Raw genomic sequence first — 16,641 nt, 5'->3', positions numbered from 1 at the left:
AATTATTATTCCAGGGATAAAAATTCAAAGGGGGATATTCCAGGGTGACTCTGTCACCACTGTACTTTTGCCTTGCCCTTAACCCATTAAGCTGTCTGCTTAACAGATTAGGTCATGGTTACAATTTGGCTCACAGAAAACAACAAAATGTAAAGACTTCTCACCTTCTCTTTGCCGATGATTTAAAACTGTATAGCTCATCAGATGAGGAACTAAAAGCACAACTGCAAGTTGTCAAAACTTTTTCAGATGATATAAGAATGCCATCTGGTCTTGATAAATGTGCAAAAGCAACCTTTAAAGCAGGAAAGCTGCAACACCAAGAAAACATCAGTCTGGGACAGGAATGTGATATAAAAAGAACTTGAGCAAGAGGGAATGTATAAATATTTGCAAATTGATGAAGGATCAACAATAAAACACAAATAAATGCAAATAAAACTTACTATTGTTTACAAGACTGAAATTAATACAGAAAACAGTGCTGGTATCCAGGAACAAAGTCCAAGCTATAAACCCAATTTGCTCTTCCTGTCCTAACTTACAGTTTTGGAATGACTGACTGGCCCCAAAAGGTGGTGGATAGGTTGGACAGGAAAACAAGAAAGATGCTCCATGCTCAAATGATTTATAAAAATTAGTGCATACCAAGATTATATATTCCCCATTCTGAAGGTGGTATGGGCCTCCTGGAAATTGATTACATGTATAGATCTGTAATTATGGGACTGCTTTCATAATTGCTGACCTTACAAGATCCAAAAGTAGTGAAAGTTTTGAAACATGAGGAGAATAAGTCTAAGATGTGTTATCTGGTATGTTTAGCAGAAACATACCAGTGTCAAGCAGGAATGGAAATCAAACCAGAAGTAAATAAAAAATCAAGCAGCAACTGAATGTGCCAAAAAAAAAAACAAAAGAAAGAATAGAATGTAAAGGAGATGAGCAGGCAAGAAATGTGGAAATTGCATGTTGCAAGTATAGAAACTCTTGAAACAACCTCTTGTTGATCAGGATCAAATGCAAGAATGGTTAAGGAGAGGTGAATATAAACCAAAAGGTTTTTTTTGGCGGCCCAAGATAGTGGACTACATACACGTTGGTTAAAAAGTCCATTGAACACGTGGGAGAAACAGGCAAATGTAGGTTTTGTAAAACAGAACTGGAAACAGTCGCACATCTTGTTGCTGGTTGTGATATATTAATGGCAGAAGGACTGTATACTGAAAGCACAATAATGTGGCAAGATTGTTTGTTGCATTGGGGATTGTGCAAACATTATAATACTGAAGTAGCTGAAAAACAATGGAAACATGAGCCTCAAAGCATTAATAGAAATTGATGAAGTTTATATCACATGGGCTCACCCATTACCAACAGTTCAAAACATAGATGCGAGAAAACCAGATATAGTAGTCCATGAAAAGAAGATAAAAGTAGTATTGATAATTACAATTGCTGCACTCAGGGACTATACTGTATTTCTTCTAGAGAAACACAAAGTCATAAAATACCAATATGTGCAGGCAGAAGCTAAGGCAATGTAGAAGGATACACAGAAAGTTCTAATAGTAGTAGATGCAATGGGGTCTTATAAAAAAAGAAATTACAATTATACTTAGATATGTTACTGATACATGTAACTCCATACAAACTGCAGAAGTAGTCATTACTGGGCACATTGTGGGTGCTGCAAAGAGAACTTCTGGGTGACATCAAAGACTGAAATAATAGTAATTTCATGAACTTTAAACATACTTTGACTTAGAAATGGGGTACATTCCTGTCATGGTATTAGAAACCCAAAAGACTTGGAGAAATTAAAAGAAAGGGAGACTGCAGGGCTATATTGGATGTTAAATTACATTTACTTGATGGCAGAATCTCATCTGTCTTTCTGAAAGATAATTCATTTTCAACTTCATCTCTAACATCCTCTTCCCTCCTTACTGTTTTCCTACCTGTCACATTCCCTCTTCAGTCTTGCTCAGCAAAGCTGTCAGATGGTCTAAGATTCAAGCTGACATCCAAGACGTATGTTAACAAAGTACCTACATTCATTTCAGCACCCCATCTCAGTCACAGTTATGCACCTTGGATGAGAACCAACAAGGTGTGGATGATATCTATTCTTCAAATTGAACTTGAGGGGGTTTAAACATCCATCCAATTTGCATTCCCTGATGATAACCCCCCCCCCCTTGTTTTTTCCTACTAGAATCACTGCTTGTGTGGTTTCTGTTTGCACATCCTCACTGATTCACCATGTATGATCATTTCTCTGCATCTCCGGAGCCGAGGAGTTAATACAGAAGTAAGGGGGTGGGGAGGCTTCATTTGCCCTCCAGATGACAGGTGTAGGGGGCAAGTTGCCCCCTGCACAAATACTTTGTGGAGCTGAACTTTTAAATCCATTTTAGTGTGCTTTATGTTTCAGATAATGCTTCACCAGTGATAAGTCAAGCTGAAACTATGTCCATCTCAAGAAACTTGAATTTCTCTTTGCAATACCCTGCATGTAGAGACATAACAGGGATTTTTTTCTCACTGTATGGCTACCAAGAGCAACAGAGAAGCAGATGGGAATTTGCTCTTATCATTGTCCTACATTTCCTGTAAGATTTAGTTATTGTTAGTCTTTAATTAATGTTTGTGGAAACTACAACATAATCATTATGTGTAGCAGATGAAGGTGGTGAGTGACTGTTGCATAAACCAATGTCAGCCATCTCGAAGTGCAAATTGTTGTAGTTGCCTTTTCAGACATATTTGAAAAGTGAGCATATCTGAGGATATATGAACTTTGGTGCTCACCTTTTGTGAATGGAGCAAACAAGTTAGGTCTGTTAATATTTAGGGGTGGCATAGAACGAGAATAAAAGAGTCTTATGCCTCCAAACTAAATAAAACTGAGAGTTTGTAAATATAATTATGTATTTCAGCAGTAGCCAGTCCTTTCACTACAGAAGAGAATTTCCATGAATAACCAAGTGATTATGGGATGGTTTCATCTAATTTAACAAAACATTCTGATTTCCTTACCAAAACCCTGCCAGTGTGCATTCATCCAAGACCATAGTCTGTTTCTGTTATTTTTTTTTTCTTTTTTGTGTGTGTGTGTGTGTGTGTGTGTGTGTGTGTGTGTGTGTGTGTGTGTGTGTGTGTGTGTGTGTGTGTGTGTGTGTGTGTGTGTGTGTGTGTGCGCGTGTGTGTCTGTGTGTTTGCGTGTGTGTGTGTGTGTGTGTGTGTGTGTGTGTGTGTGTGTGTGTGTGTGTGTGTGTGTGTGTGTGTGTGTGCATGCTTACGTGCATGTGCATGAGTGTGTGTAAATAGCATTTCAGTACATATTTTATGCATATTTTATGGATTTACCAAAAAAAAAAAAAAAAAGAGAGCAAAACTGTCAGATTGACTTGAAAAACATTGACTGCAGATAAATAGAAAAAAAATTCATACAAAATTGTTCTCTAATGTGGAATAGGAGCCATAACCAAAGCTATATTTCCCAAGATTCTTTATCCTATAAATGAGTTTTATATCATATAGCAAACAGGACAGAAAGAGAAAGAGAGCGAGGCAGCACGTGAGCACTCACGAGATGAGCAAGAGAAAGGAGGAGGCAAATGTACATGCATATTTTAACCTCATACTGCCAATGCAGGGGATGTAGACATTTCTAAATGCTAAATGTAGTGCTAGAGAGCGTACAGAGTGACAATATAAAAGCGCTCGGTTTCTACATAGATAACTGCTGAACTGAGGGATACTTGGTGTAAAATGAGAATGAAAGGTATTGCTTGAAGCCATAACAAGTACCTGGCTCATGTAGAAATGGGCACCACTAACATATCATATCATTACCCAGTATAACAGCCTGTATTATATAAAATTTCTCTTGGTTTAATTTTTCCAGGTATGTTGAGTTTCTAATACCAAAATGAGAACAGGCCATATTCCTACATCAGGGTATGATTAGAGCTCATGAAAGTTAGTACTGCTTCAGTATTTGGTGTTAGTCAAGAGTTCTCTTCTCAGTACGTGCAACATGCCCACAATGTGCCCTAATTCACACAGGATCACACAGATTGGTAACATATCCAAGTACAACTAAATTTTTATTGACCTGTTAATACAACTACTGTTGGAACTGTCTGGGCATCTTTCTTCCACATTGCTCTCCTTATATGCTTATTAAAGTGTACAGATGTACCGCTAGGAAATTACTGAAGCTCTTCATTTCCAGGGGAGTTTGGTATGAGGTATGTAATCTCAGGTTCCTCACTTGCAGCATATGCTCTTTATTTATTAGGAGCCTGAGTCACTGATGTAAATCTTGTTATCTTATTTGAAGTTCCATTTACAATCTTCAGTGCAATCTAGAGTTATCATATATAAAAAGTGTCACTAATCAGGCAGCCAGCCAGAAATTACACAAATACTTCAGTTTTAAATGGACTTCAGGGCATTGGCGACATCTAAGATGTAGGGTAGTCTACAGATGCAGCACATCACACAGCAGCACCAAATAGATCTCCCGATTTAAAAACATCCATATTGGGGCACGAAAGAAACGCAGACAGCCAGGGCAGGTATGGCGGGACACAAAATGGAAAAGTGATGATGTGCAAATCTTACAGGGTGCTAAACTTAGCAGAGGTACATGGTGAACAAATGGCCAAGCTATAGGGATGTTTTCTTTGTACTGGAGTAATGCCAAATGACTGGCAACTGTTTATTCTGCACATGATTTTACATACTGCAGCAGTGATCTTTCACAGTCCAGTGATCTAGTTCTTTGACTGGGTCACCAGTGAAGTGGACAAAAGAAACCTTACCTCAGGCTTCATGCCCACTGAGTGGTGCACAGCTACAGTTATCCCACTCCACAAGGGGGGATCCACCTTGGATCCCAGGAACTACCGCCCCATCAGTCTGATGAGCCTGGTCTGCATGGCCATGGAACGTATTATCATGGAACTTATAAATAAAGACATTGGCAACCTTAAAATACTGGACCCCACCCAGTGTGAGTTCGTGAAGGGCCGATCTTGTCTCCTGAACCTGACTGACTTCTTCAAATCAGTCTCCAGAGCCGTGGACAAGGATAAGGCAGTCCACACATCCTATCTGGACCTTGCCAAGGCCGTTAACACCATCCCCTACTCTGGAATCATAGATAAACTTACTAAGCTGGGCATAAATCCCTATGTCACTCGATGGGTTGCCAACTGGCTTACTGACAGAACCCACACTGTAAAAGTAGCTGACTCCAAATCCAGCTCCAGACAAGTGACAAGTGGAGTACCTCAGGGTTGAGTACTGGGACCTCTCTTGTTTGGCATCTACTTCTCTGAAGTACAGGCCAACACTAAGGGACTCTGGCTAACAAAGTTCGCAGATGACTGCAAACTGGGAGCCATTACTGAATCCCCAAATTATGCCAATAATCTACAAAAGGGCCTTACAGAAACAGATGCTTGGTGCCAGAGCCATGGGCTCACGCTCAATGCCAAGAAATGTATAGTTATCCCCTTTGGGAAAAAACATGTACCCGTGAATTACCACATAGGTGGCAGTACATTAAACACAGAAAGTGTGATAAGAGACTTAGGGACACAGGTGGACAGTGGTCTCACCTTCAATAACCACATTGCCATAACAGTCAGGAAATCCTTCTATGTGGCACACCTCATCACTAAGGGCTTTTCATCCAGAAAAAAGGAGGTCATTGTCCCACTGTACTCATCCCTCATTAGAACCATTATAGAATACAATGCTCCATTTGGTATGTACCTCTCAAGACATCTGCAACAACTGGAAAGGCCGCAGAAATATCTCACTAAAAAGAATCACAGGCCTAAAGCAGATGCCCTATGCTGACCACCTTAAAAAACTCCAGCTATACTCTGTCGCCTATCGTCTACTCCGAGGCGATCTCTGCTTAACATACAAGGCCATGTCAAACCCAGAGCTGTTGGACATGCTACACTTAAAGAAATCTCAATCCCTCAGAGCCACACGCTCCAGGGATCTAAACCTTGTCATCACAATAAACAAAACATGCTGGAGGGATAGGTTCCTGACCCAGAGACTCCCCAGACTCTGGAATAGACTGCCCATACATGTCAAGCAGAGCACCTCTTTGGCCCTCTACAAAAGGAACCTTGATGACTAGATGGGAGAAAGGAAATTTACCCCAGGGATCATGTCAGTCGCCCTGCTGGACAGGGGTCCAGGGAAGTAAAGAGTGTGGGAAGAAATAGCCAAAGAATTGTTATGGCTAGGCTTTTATTGGCCTTAGGGCCAATAGCCTAGTACCAACCTAGGAACCTATGCACGTGAGTTATTTAGACTTACCAAGGATTTTTGCACTACCCTACAGTCACAGAATACCAACACAAAACTGAAAGTGCACTGGATGTAACCCCAAAGTATTGGGAGTGGGCTGTAAAGGGCACTCTGATTGATACAAGTATACCTCTAAAGTGTCCCTGATTTTGTATAATATACCCAATTTTGACCCATATCAAAACAACAAATTGGTGTTCTATACAAGTATAATTCTCTGTTTAAATCTGCACTTAGGGGTATGCACTGTAACTTTAAAACAGACGTATTAACTGTAAATACATTTAAGCAAGTCCTAAATGACATATTGGGAATTTTTTTCTTAAAAACTATTTCTTTAATAGACTTGCAAGACTACTTCTTCCACATATTATCAAATGTCATTGGATTCCCTGTCATTCTGTGACATTCTGCATAAAATTATCTTTCTTCTGCTTGGAGGATTTACAGCCTGCAAAAAGTGTGTGTGTGTGTGTGTGTGTGTGTGTGTGTGTGTGTGTGTGCGTGTGTGTGTGTGTGTGTGTGTGTGTGTGTGTGTGTGTGTGTGTGTGTGTGTGTGTGTGTGTGTGCGCTTTGGGTGCCACTAGGAAAGCTTCTAAAACCATGTGTACAGCTACGCTTGCAGCCAGTACTACTGCTAAAGGAAAAGGATATTTCATCTGTTAATGTACTTCAGACTTCTGAAAGCCATTATATCTTGATATGTTGTCCTCCTTTGAAAAATTAAGCATTTAAGCCTACTGATACTGTTCCTGTCACTGAAGTCTGACCCACACTGAACACCCAAGCTGCTGATCTAGAAAAAGACCTGTCAAGTCATACATCTGTTTTCTTCCATATTGAACTCTGACAAAACAAGTGTAGTCAAGACATTCATAACTAATGACTGTTCTGTTAATTTTTCTCTACAATTACACTGGCTTGACTTACCTAACAGTTGGTTGGTGAAACACATTGGCTCAGGTCTGTCCCACTCCTCTACTCCATCTCTAATTCCAAACGACCCCACCTACTGTACATATGGTATGTCCTATCCATTTCCACCCTCCTAATCATACTTAGCCAATCAGCTTCAATCCTGTGCAGCACTTTCCCTTTCAGTTACCCTTCACTCATGCTATTCAGTCAGCTTCTCTAATAAACACTAACCTTTTTCCTTCCTACTACACCCTCCATCCACTTTTAGTCTGCACCAGAGTGCAGTCTAGAACTTGCTTTTTATCTACAACTTACCATACTTATATCTTATAGTGACAGTGCCTTTAGGTTTGATAAAATGGGGAAGGGGTGCAGCCATCATCTATAAAAAAACACTTGGAAGTCCTCTGTTGGACAAATTGCAATATTCCCATGAAACTATTATTCTGAATGATCTAAACATTGATTGGGAAGTTAGCAATTCAGACTCCCCAACAAACTCTAGACATCTTTACAGTTTCACTCAGCTAATTACCTCTCCAAATAGACTCTGTAAAAGCAGCAACAGGCATTCTAAACTATACTGGATCTTCTCCTATCACCCAAACTATACAAGCACTTCTTGTTGCCTCCCTGATATATTTAGTGTTCACCCAACTTTTATTGTACGACACCATGACAATATAAACAAAACAATCCCATACTATCAAGGATGCAGTCTTACTTCATTTAACATGGATGCCTTTATCTTTCGGCTATCCCTCAACAAATTAGACCAAACTTAAGACCTCAACTCTGGATGAGGCAGTGACTTACTTCAACGTAAGTTCTCTCAACAAACTTGCTCTCATTTGTACTAAAACATTAAACAAGAAAACAAAAGGCTCATGTAGTGTTTTCTATAAATAACAATCCCCAGGTTGGGAGGGTGGCCTAATGGTTAAAGGTGTTTGCCTTACAAACACAAGGTGGAGGGTTTGAGTCTCACAAGAGAATACTGGCTAGGCTTAAAATGGCTCGCAAGGGCAGTTAGCTTAGTACTAATCTATGAACCTATGTATACAAGTGAAAATTCAAACTTAAGTTTCCAAACATACAAATTTGAAGTTTAATAGATAAACTAAAAGTAAAAAAGTTAAGTCAAACCCTGTACCTTGGTTAACCAAACAGCTTACATCACAAGGAGATAAAACATGGAAAGAACGGCACAGTAGTAAAACAAACCAGCTTACAGATTTTACACATCTTAGAAATTGCACTGAAAAACAAATTAAATCAGACAATCCTGCTATACTATTCTTCAGCATAAACATTAAAACAATCCTAAACTGTTCTGGGCAACAATAAATAATGTACTCAACCCCAGCCATGCTGCTGTACCTCTGCCAAACACAAACCGCACTACTGATAACATTGTTACTCAGCTCAACAGCCACTTTATCAAAACAGTGCATAACCTACTCAAAGATGACCACATTTATCCCTTCACCATACCAATCTGCATTGATAACAATTCTCCTTCCTTCAAGTTTGAACATGTCTGAATGTCTAGCATTACAAGATATCTTCAGAAACCTGAAACCCACCAACTTACCCATTTATGATCTACCAGGTGAACATGTTAAAGTGTCAGCAGTCTCCTTATTTACATTATTTCTGTCCTAAAAAAATGGTCAGTAACAAAGAACCATGTCCCCTCACTCTGGAAAAAAAAAAATTATCATTCCCCTGTACAAATGAGTAAATTCCACAGAATTTTCCAAATATAGGCCTACAGCTGTCCTATCGGGTCTACCATTTATCGAAATTACACTTACCCGAAATCCAAAAACCTGACACAACTCCACTGAAAACTTATTCAACTAAAGCAATGAACCGACGACACTTTTAACAGGGAAACTAACCACTTGGCCACCAGGGTGAACTTTGCCCTTTTCCCCAGTATAGTGCAATCTCAGAGTTGGTATATTTAGTTAGGGGGGTCTGGGGGTGAAGCCCTCCACATGGAGGGTATGGGGGGTGAAGCACCCCATTTGCATGGGTTAAATTAGCTTTCCTTGTTTTATTTTGTGTCCTGGTGGTGAAGTGGTTTGTTTCCCTATTAAAAGTGTTATTAGTTTGTTGCTTTAGTTGAATACGTTTTCTTTGGCGTCATCTCGGATTTTTGAATTTTGGATAAGTCTAATTTTCATATATGATAGTAGACCAATCTATCTCCTGTAAGGTTCTTGGAAAAATGCATCCATTCTTAGCTTCTCAGCTACCTTAGCAACAATAATTGTTTTTCCTCAAACCCAATATGGTTTCTATACTCACCATAACCCAAACTCTACCCTCCTCAGCTTCACTAACACCATAAGTGTTCACTGAATTACCTTGTCTAAAAATAAATGGAAATTGTGGGAACAATACTTGCAGAATAATGCTCAGGATAGGGAATGAGGTTTAAGGGAAGGCAGGAATTCTGCAATTTATGTAATACTGGACTAATGACAAAGAAGAAAAGATATGTGATATATAATGTATGTAAATGGTAAAAGTCAATATGGTTTGTTTTCTTTTCAGTTAATTTATATTTGCCTATGTTGTAAGTGATAAATAAAATAATGAAAAGGATAAATACTAGGTCCAGGACCATTAAATGATCTCAACACTGGAACAAAGCATGCCAGCATAGTACAATATGCAGGTGACCCTTCCATTCTCTGCTTACCCCCTAATGTACTGTACCTTCAGCAGGTCACTCTCAAGAGTCCTTCTCATCTATGGAGTCATGGTTACACACCTCCAACCATATGCTAAATACAAAGAAAACCAAGTTAATGCTATTCTTCCCAAAAAGTACCAAATTCAAAAACAATGCTATCCGAAACGTCAATTATCCGAACACAGCCTTTTAAAGTTTTCAGGTAGGATAAATCATAAAGTCTGACAATGTAAACATTATAGATATTCGCTTGTGTGGGTTTTTTTTTTTTTTGAGCTTGTAGCATGCTCGTGTGTGAACAATATTCTTTAGTGTCCATTGGAATCAATGAGTGGTTGAAAAGGGTATTCCTTGCATTCAGAAAAAACAAGATTTTAGAAGTTTTTTATCTGGTTCAATGTATGTTTGATTATCCGAACTACCCTAGGTCCCAATTAGTTTGGATAATTGACTCTCCACTGTACATGAAATGATAATACTGCAACAGAATTAATATCACAGACTGAACAGTGTTACTATAGACAAAAGCCTAAAATTTGATCATATTCTTCAAGCCATTAAAAAGCACACCAAAAACTTAATGCAGTTTATCGAGTTAGTCCATATCACTTAGAATCTGCTAGGAAAAAACGTAGTTTCAACATCTCTTCTCCCATCACTTCTTTGTGAATTTTCCATTCTTATAACCTGCATTCTACATATATGAAGAAACTGGATGCATGCTATAACAAGATAGCTAAATTTACAAATAACCTTCCATCCAGAACACATCACTGTGTTGTCCGTAAACATTTACACTAGATTGAGCTTCCGCAATCTATTGCAGACACACAACTTGTTATTGCATACATCCTAATTTATAAACCCGAAAAATCATCCTTCTTTAAAGCAACATTCTCCAGCATTACTCTCCTTCAATAGAATTGCACTTAGAAAATAAATGCCTCTATTTCTACTAAATATAAAAGAATAGTTGGCAACTCAGTTTAGTCATGTTTTGTTACTAAACTATGGAACAACATGCCAACTGAACAACAACTACTGAAATCTTTTAAAACCTAGACTCCAGCACCACCTGTTCAGCTCTTGTTTCTGCTCCTGCTCTGCACCTGGATAATCACACCCCCTCACCACTCTGCACCTGGATAATCACACCCCCTCACCACTCTGCACCTGGATAATCACACCCGCTCACCACTCTGCACCTGGATAATCACAACCCTCACCACGCTGCACCTGGATAATCACACCACCTCACCACTCTGCACCTGGATAATCACACCACCTCAACACCTTGCACCTGGCTAAACACATCCCCTCACCACTCTGCACCTGGATAAGCACATCCCCTCACCACTCTGCACCTGGATAATCATATCCGCTCACCACTCTGCACCTGGATAATCACACCACCTCACCACTCTGCACCTGGATAATCACACCCCCTCAACACCTTGCACCTGGATAATCACACCCCCTCACCACGCTGCACCTGGATAATCACACCACCTCACCACTCTGCACCTGGATAATCACAACCCTCACCACGCTGCACCTGGATAATCACACCACCTCACCACTCTGCACCTGGATAATCACACCACCTCAACACCTTGCACCTGGATAAACACATCCCCTCACCACTCTGCACCTGGATAAGCACATCCCCTCACCACTCTGCACCTGGATAATCATATCCGCTCACCACTCTGCACCTGGATAATCACACCACCTCACCACTCTGCACCTGGATAATCACACCCCCTCAACACCTTGCACCTGGATAATCACACCCCCTCACCACGCTGCACCTGGATAATCACACCACCTCACCACTCTGCACCTGGATAATCACACCCCCTACCACGCTGCACCTGGATAAGCACACCCGCTCACCACGCTGCACCTGGATAATCACACCCGCTCACCACTGTAACTGTATACTGTTATAGCCAGTCTCTTTTTTACTTGCGTGTAGCCAACATGAGAATGTCTGCCCCTGTTTCTGTATATTTCATATGTACGGCATTTCATTCTTTTCTTTTCTTCAGGCCTATGTATGTGTTTGGAAGCTTTTGTACTTCTCAAACTCCCTTTGGGTAGTTTTAAAAACTGTAAGCACATGCTATGTTTCTAATGTTTATGATATAAACATGGAGCTTTTCTCCCCAGGCCTCTACTGAAAAGGGGTTTTGCCCAGTCAGAATATCCTGGTCAACAAATGGAAATAAGTAAGTATTTCTGACCAGTCGCTCAAAGTTTTCAATTCTCTAGTAAATTACTTAAAATTATATTCTATCAATAATGCCTGAGATTAGAGTTTCATACTTGTAGATCAGAGTGTATATGCTGTGTCTTTAAGAAGCATATCAAGGACTGAACATGCACGTATAAATACCGGGCACATACTATTCCCAGTGCCATTTTGAGAGTGCAGCCAGAGAGTGAGCATGTATTATTGCAATAGTTAGTTTATATATGTTACTTAAGTTAAAGTCAGTAAACTTCTGCTGTGATGTGTTTTTATATAATAAAGCTGCTTGAAGAGAGCCCACAAAGACTCTTCTATTGTATCCAAAGTAGGAGAGCGACATGGTGTCAAAACCGGGATTCCAGAGAATGATATTCAGAGCCATGAGGTGCAGAGATGACAGTGAAGGTAAACTAAGAGAAACGAGCGCGAAAACGAGCCAGAAAATAATCAAAGGTAATGAGAATTCACACAAACTGCTTATTTTATAAAAAAGATAAAATGGAGCATTACGAGGGCACAAACCACATTATTAAACAAGCAGGAGGCACAAAAGGTTTATTAACTAAGGGTAATGTTTTAAATTAACATATTTGACAAAATGATTATCAGAATAGCAAAACAAGTATGTTTAAGGCAAAATAGGCATGTTTAGAGTAAAACAAGCACAAGAAAATTACAATGGGCATGAAAAGAGATTAAACAAGCAAAATGAATATAATAAGGGCAAAAAAGATAACATTAAGTGTAAACAAAGCAAGGCGACTGCATTTTTTTTGGCAAAGTGCTGTGTTTTGGCATAACCATGATTTCGTATTGTATCAAGGGCATAACTAGAGTTATTCAAAGTATCTCAAAGTGTGTAAAAGTGCTTACAGTGTGTGCTTATTACTGTGCATGTATTCCAAACAGTTTATATGTGTGCAAAGTGCAACTATTTCTTGAAGTACAGTCAAAGTATAGCCATTTCAAAAAGTTTCTTGTGCTGAGTGTATCTATTTGCAAAGTTCCGCCATTACAGAGTATTTCTTGCACTATAAAGAATTGCCTAGCAAGGTACCGCCATTTGGGGGAAATTTCATTGGGCTGCTTACAGTGTATTTGCAAAGTGCAACTACTTCGAAATGTTATTGAGTCTGAGCTCCTCTTGCCCAGTGTATTTGCATCATGCAGTTATTTGATATCTTTCTCACACTAATAAGAGGTGATTTCTTGTAGTACAGTAATTTCAACAGTATTACAGTGTCTGAGAGACTTCACAAAGTTCAGTTATACACAGGCTTATTGTGCTATTGGGCAAAGTTACAAGTATTGGCATAAATTTCTGGCATATGTGTATGTGCTCGTGCTTATTTGCAAAACTTTTCACTGGTATGTGTTAGTATGGCAGATGGATTTCGAAAGCCCTTACCACTTGTATTTGATCAGAATTTTTCAGAAAACTGGAGAATATTTGAGCAAGAGTATACAAGCAGCTTTTTCAAATAAAGATGCATGCACCAAGGCATTCATTTTGCTAAACCTAGTGGGGTCAGAGGCCATAGAAAGAGAGCGTTAATTTGTGTATGCACCAGCAGTATATGAAGGAGAAGGTGAAAATCATTATATTGATGTACAGGCTGAATCAAGGGAAGACTGTGACTGTTTGAAGCACAGGTTCAAAGAAATGTGTAACCCCCTAGACAAATATTACATTAGAGAGGCATTTGTTTTACATGAGAGATCAGAAACCAGGGAGAACTTTTACAGCTTATATAACTGATTAAAGAAACAAAGTCAAAATGTGTCAGTTTGGTGACTTAAAAATGAGTTAATAAAGGACAGGCTCATATGTGGTATTAATAGTGCTGCTGTGAGAAAGATTTTGCTTCATGGCAGTGATTTAATGTTGAGTAAAGCCATTGAGAATTGAAGTGACAGAAAAACACACAAGTTTACTTGCAAGTGACAAGAACATGGTTTCACCAGGCTCCAGAGCAAATGTAGATAGCATGCAACACATGGCAAACAGAAGTAGGTCTAAGCACATGGCAGCCACAACCCTTGCTGGTTCACCAGGGAAACCGCATAGTTTTCCCGCAAGTTCTAAGACTAGTTCAATTAAAGGCGCATGCTCAGCACAGTACAAGTGTTACTGGTAAAACCCAAGTCCAGCTTTATTGTTAACTGTCTCAATTGTGGTGCTAATCATGAGTCTAAAAGAGAGAAATGCTTAGCATTTGGTCAGCAATATCAAATGTGTAAAAAAAAATGGAACCATTTTTGAAAAGTTTTGCAAATCAAGTAAACCTCACACAGTTGTAAAGAAGGGTCACACAAAAAAACAAATTGATCAAGTAGACTGCAGTTTTGCTTTCCCTATAAATGGTGTAACAGTAATTGGTGAGAGAGTTGATGTGGTGAATTTATTGGCAAAGAGCAAAGTGTTTTGTATAGTCTGGATCAATGGAAAATCCACAGAGCTTAAAGTAGACACTAGTTCAAAGTGTAATGTTCAGCAGACACATTTGCTAAAGTGAAAATTAATGTACAACTCAATGTGGCCAGTAGTGTGAAACTTGTTGTTTATGGAGGTGAAGAAATTCAAACCAAAGGCTCAGTTATGCTTTCATGTTATTTAGCCATAACTGTTACAGCTTGTTATTCTATTTAGCTCAAAGACCAGCACAGTCTTTATTGGGTATCAAAGATAGCTTGAGGATGAATCTGTTTTCTTTTACCAAAGAAGTTCATCACATAAGTGCATATCCTAGTTACAATTTTTCTGAAGCCATTTTCTCAGAGTATGCTGATGTTTTTGATGAGAAGTTGGGCAAACTTCCAGTTGTGTATTCCATGAAGTTAGACCCAGAGGTCACTCCAGTAGTAGACCAGCAAGAAGAGTTCTGATAGCTATGCAGCATAAAGTTAAGGCTCAGCTGGATAAAATGGTACAGCAAGGTGTAATTTGTCTATGGTAGTATCTCACAAAAAAGGCTCAGATGAAATCAGAGTATGTATTGACCCAAGAGATTTGAACAAAACATTGAAGATATTGCATCATCCAATGCGTTCAGTCGAATAAGTCGCAGCTCTAATACCAAATGCCACTGTTTTTTTCTTTCTTGGATGCAAAAAGTTCATTTTGGCAAATGATGCTTGATCACAAATCCTCATTACTAACCACTTTTGGTACCCTGTTTGGCAGATACAGATTCCTAAGGATGCCATTTGGAATAAATTCTGCAAGTGAAGTCTTCTGGCATGCAATGGAACAATTTTTTCAGGTTATCCTTGTGCCATAATAGTAGAGGATTTATTGGTTGGAGGCAATGATGAAGCAGAGCATGACACAAACCTAAAATTATTCTAGACAGAGCACGTGAAGTAAACTTGAAGCTCAATATTCAATAAATTCAGACTAACAGAAGTTACACACATAGGTAATTTATTTACCAGTACTGGCTTGAGACCAGATCCAACCAAGCAAGCAGCTATTCCTGAGATGTCAGCACCAGATAGTATTCAAGCTATACAGTGTTTCCTAGGCATGGTCAATTATTTAGGCAAGTTTACACCAGACTTCAGTGAGTTGACAGCACCTTTAAGAGAGCTGATGCACAAAAATGTTACATGGTCATGGTTAGAACAGCACCAAAAGACATTTGAAGACAATAAGCAGAAAATTGCCACCCCACCTACATTAAGATACTATGATGTGAACAAACCATTCACTCTTTCATGTTATGCTTCAAAATTTGGTCTTGGCGTAGTTATCCTTCAAGAGGGAAGACCAGTAGCCTATGCATCTAGAACACTTACTCAAATTGATATGCAATATGCTCAAATTGAGAAACAACTTTTGGCAATAGTATTTGCATGTTCCAAGTTTCATGCTTACATCTATGGTCGAGCTATTCAGAATGAAACTGACCACCAACCTCTAGTTACTATTCTAAAGAAACCTATGCATTCAGCTCCAGCGAGATTACAAAGAATGATTTTTCTGAAATTACATTTCTTGGAAGATTCATCCCTCCCTCCCTCCTCCAATCTATCTTGCTGTTTTAAAAATAGTGACTCTCCACTAAAATTTAACTTTTAGACAGGTAAAACTTAAGTTACCTACTTTCAAATCTAACTCCTCTAGTGCACACTGCAGTGTTCAGGGAAAAACATTTTTTTCATCTTACCTTTAAGCGTCTATTGCAAGACCACCAATTATTGTAGAGCCCACATTCTGCCTCTCAGTAGTCATCTTGGGATTAGTGCTTCTGTTTTCTCCTGGTGAGAGAAGGAGTGCAGTTACATTATTTCCTGGAGACTGCTGATCACCAGAAAGCTTAATAACTGCTTTATAGGTGACAGCTTAGAATCTGTGCTTATATTCTGATCCTACTGAGAGTAGGAGCAGAGTGCATTGATTCGTGACTCTTTT

General features: G+C 39.2%; 1 protein-coding gene across 2 annotated transcripts in view; it reads left to right on the top strand.

Moving 5' to 3' along the window:
- Window positions 1–16,641, top strand: part of RAB7B (RAB7B, member RAS oncogene family) — a 302,865-nt gene that overhangs the window by 95,975 nt on the left and 190,249 nt on the right. The window lies entirely within an intron of this gene.

Source organism: Protopterus annectens, chromosome 7.part0 (genome assembly GCF_019279795.1).
Source record: "Protopterus annectens isolate FY-2018-M chromosome 7.part0, PAN1.0, whole genome shotgun sequence".
Taxonomy (NCBI): domain Eukaryota; kingdom Metazoa; phylum Chordata; order Ceratodontiformes; family Protopteridae; genus Protopterus; species Protopterus annectens.
This window is presented reverse-complemented; position numbering and strand designations above follow the sequence as displayed.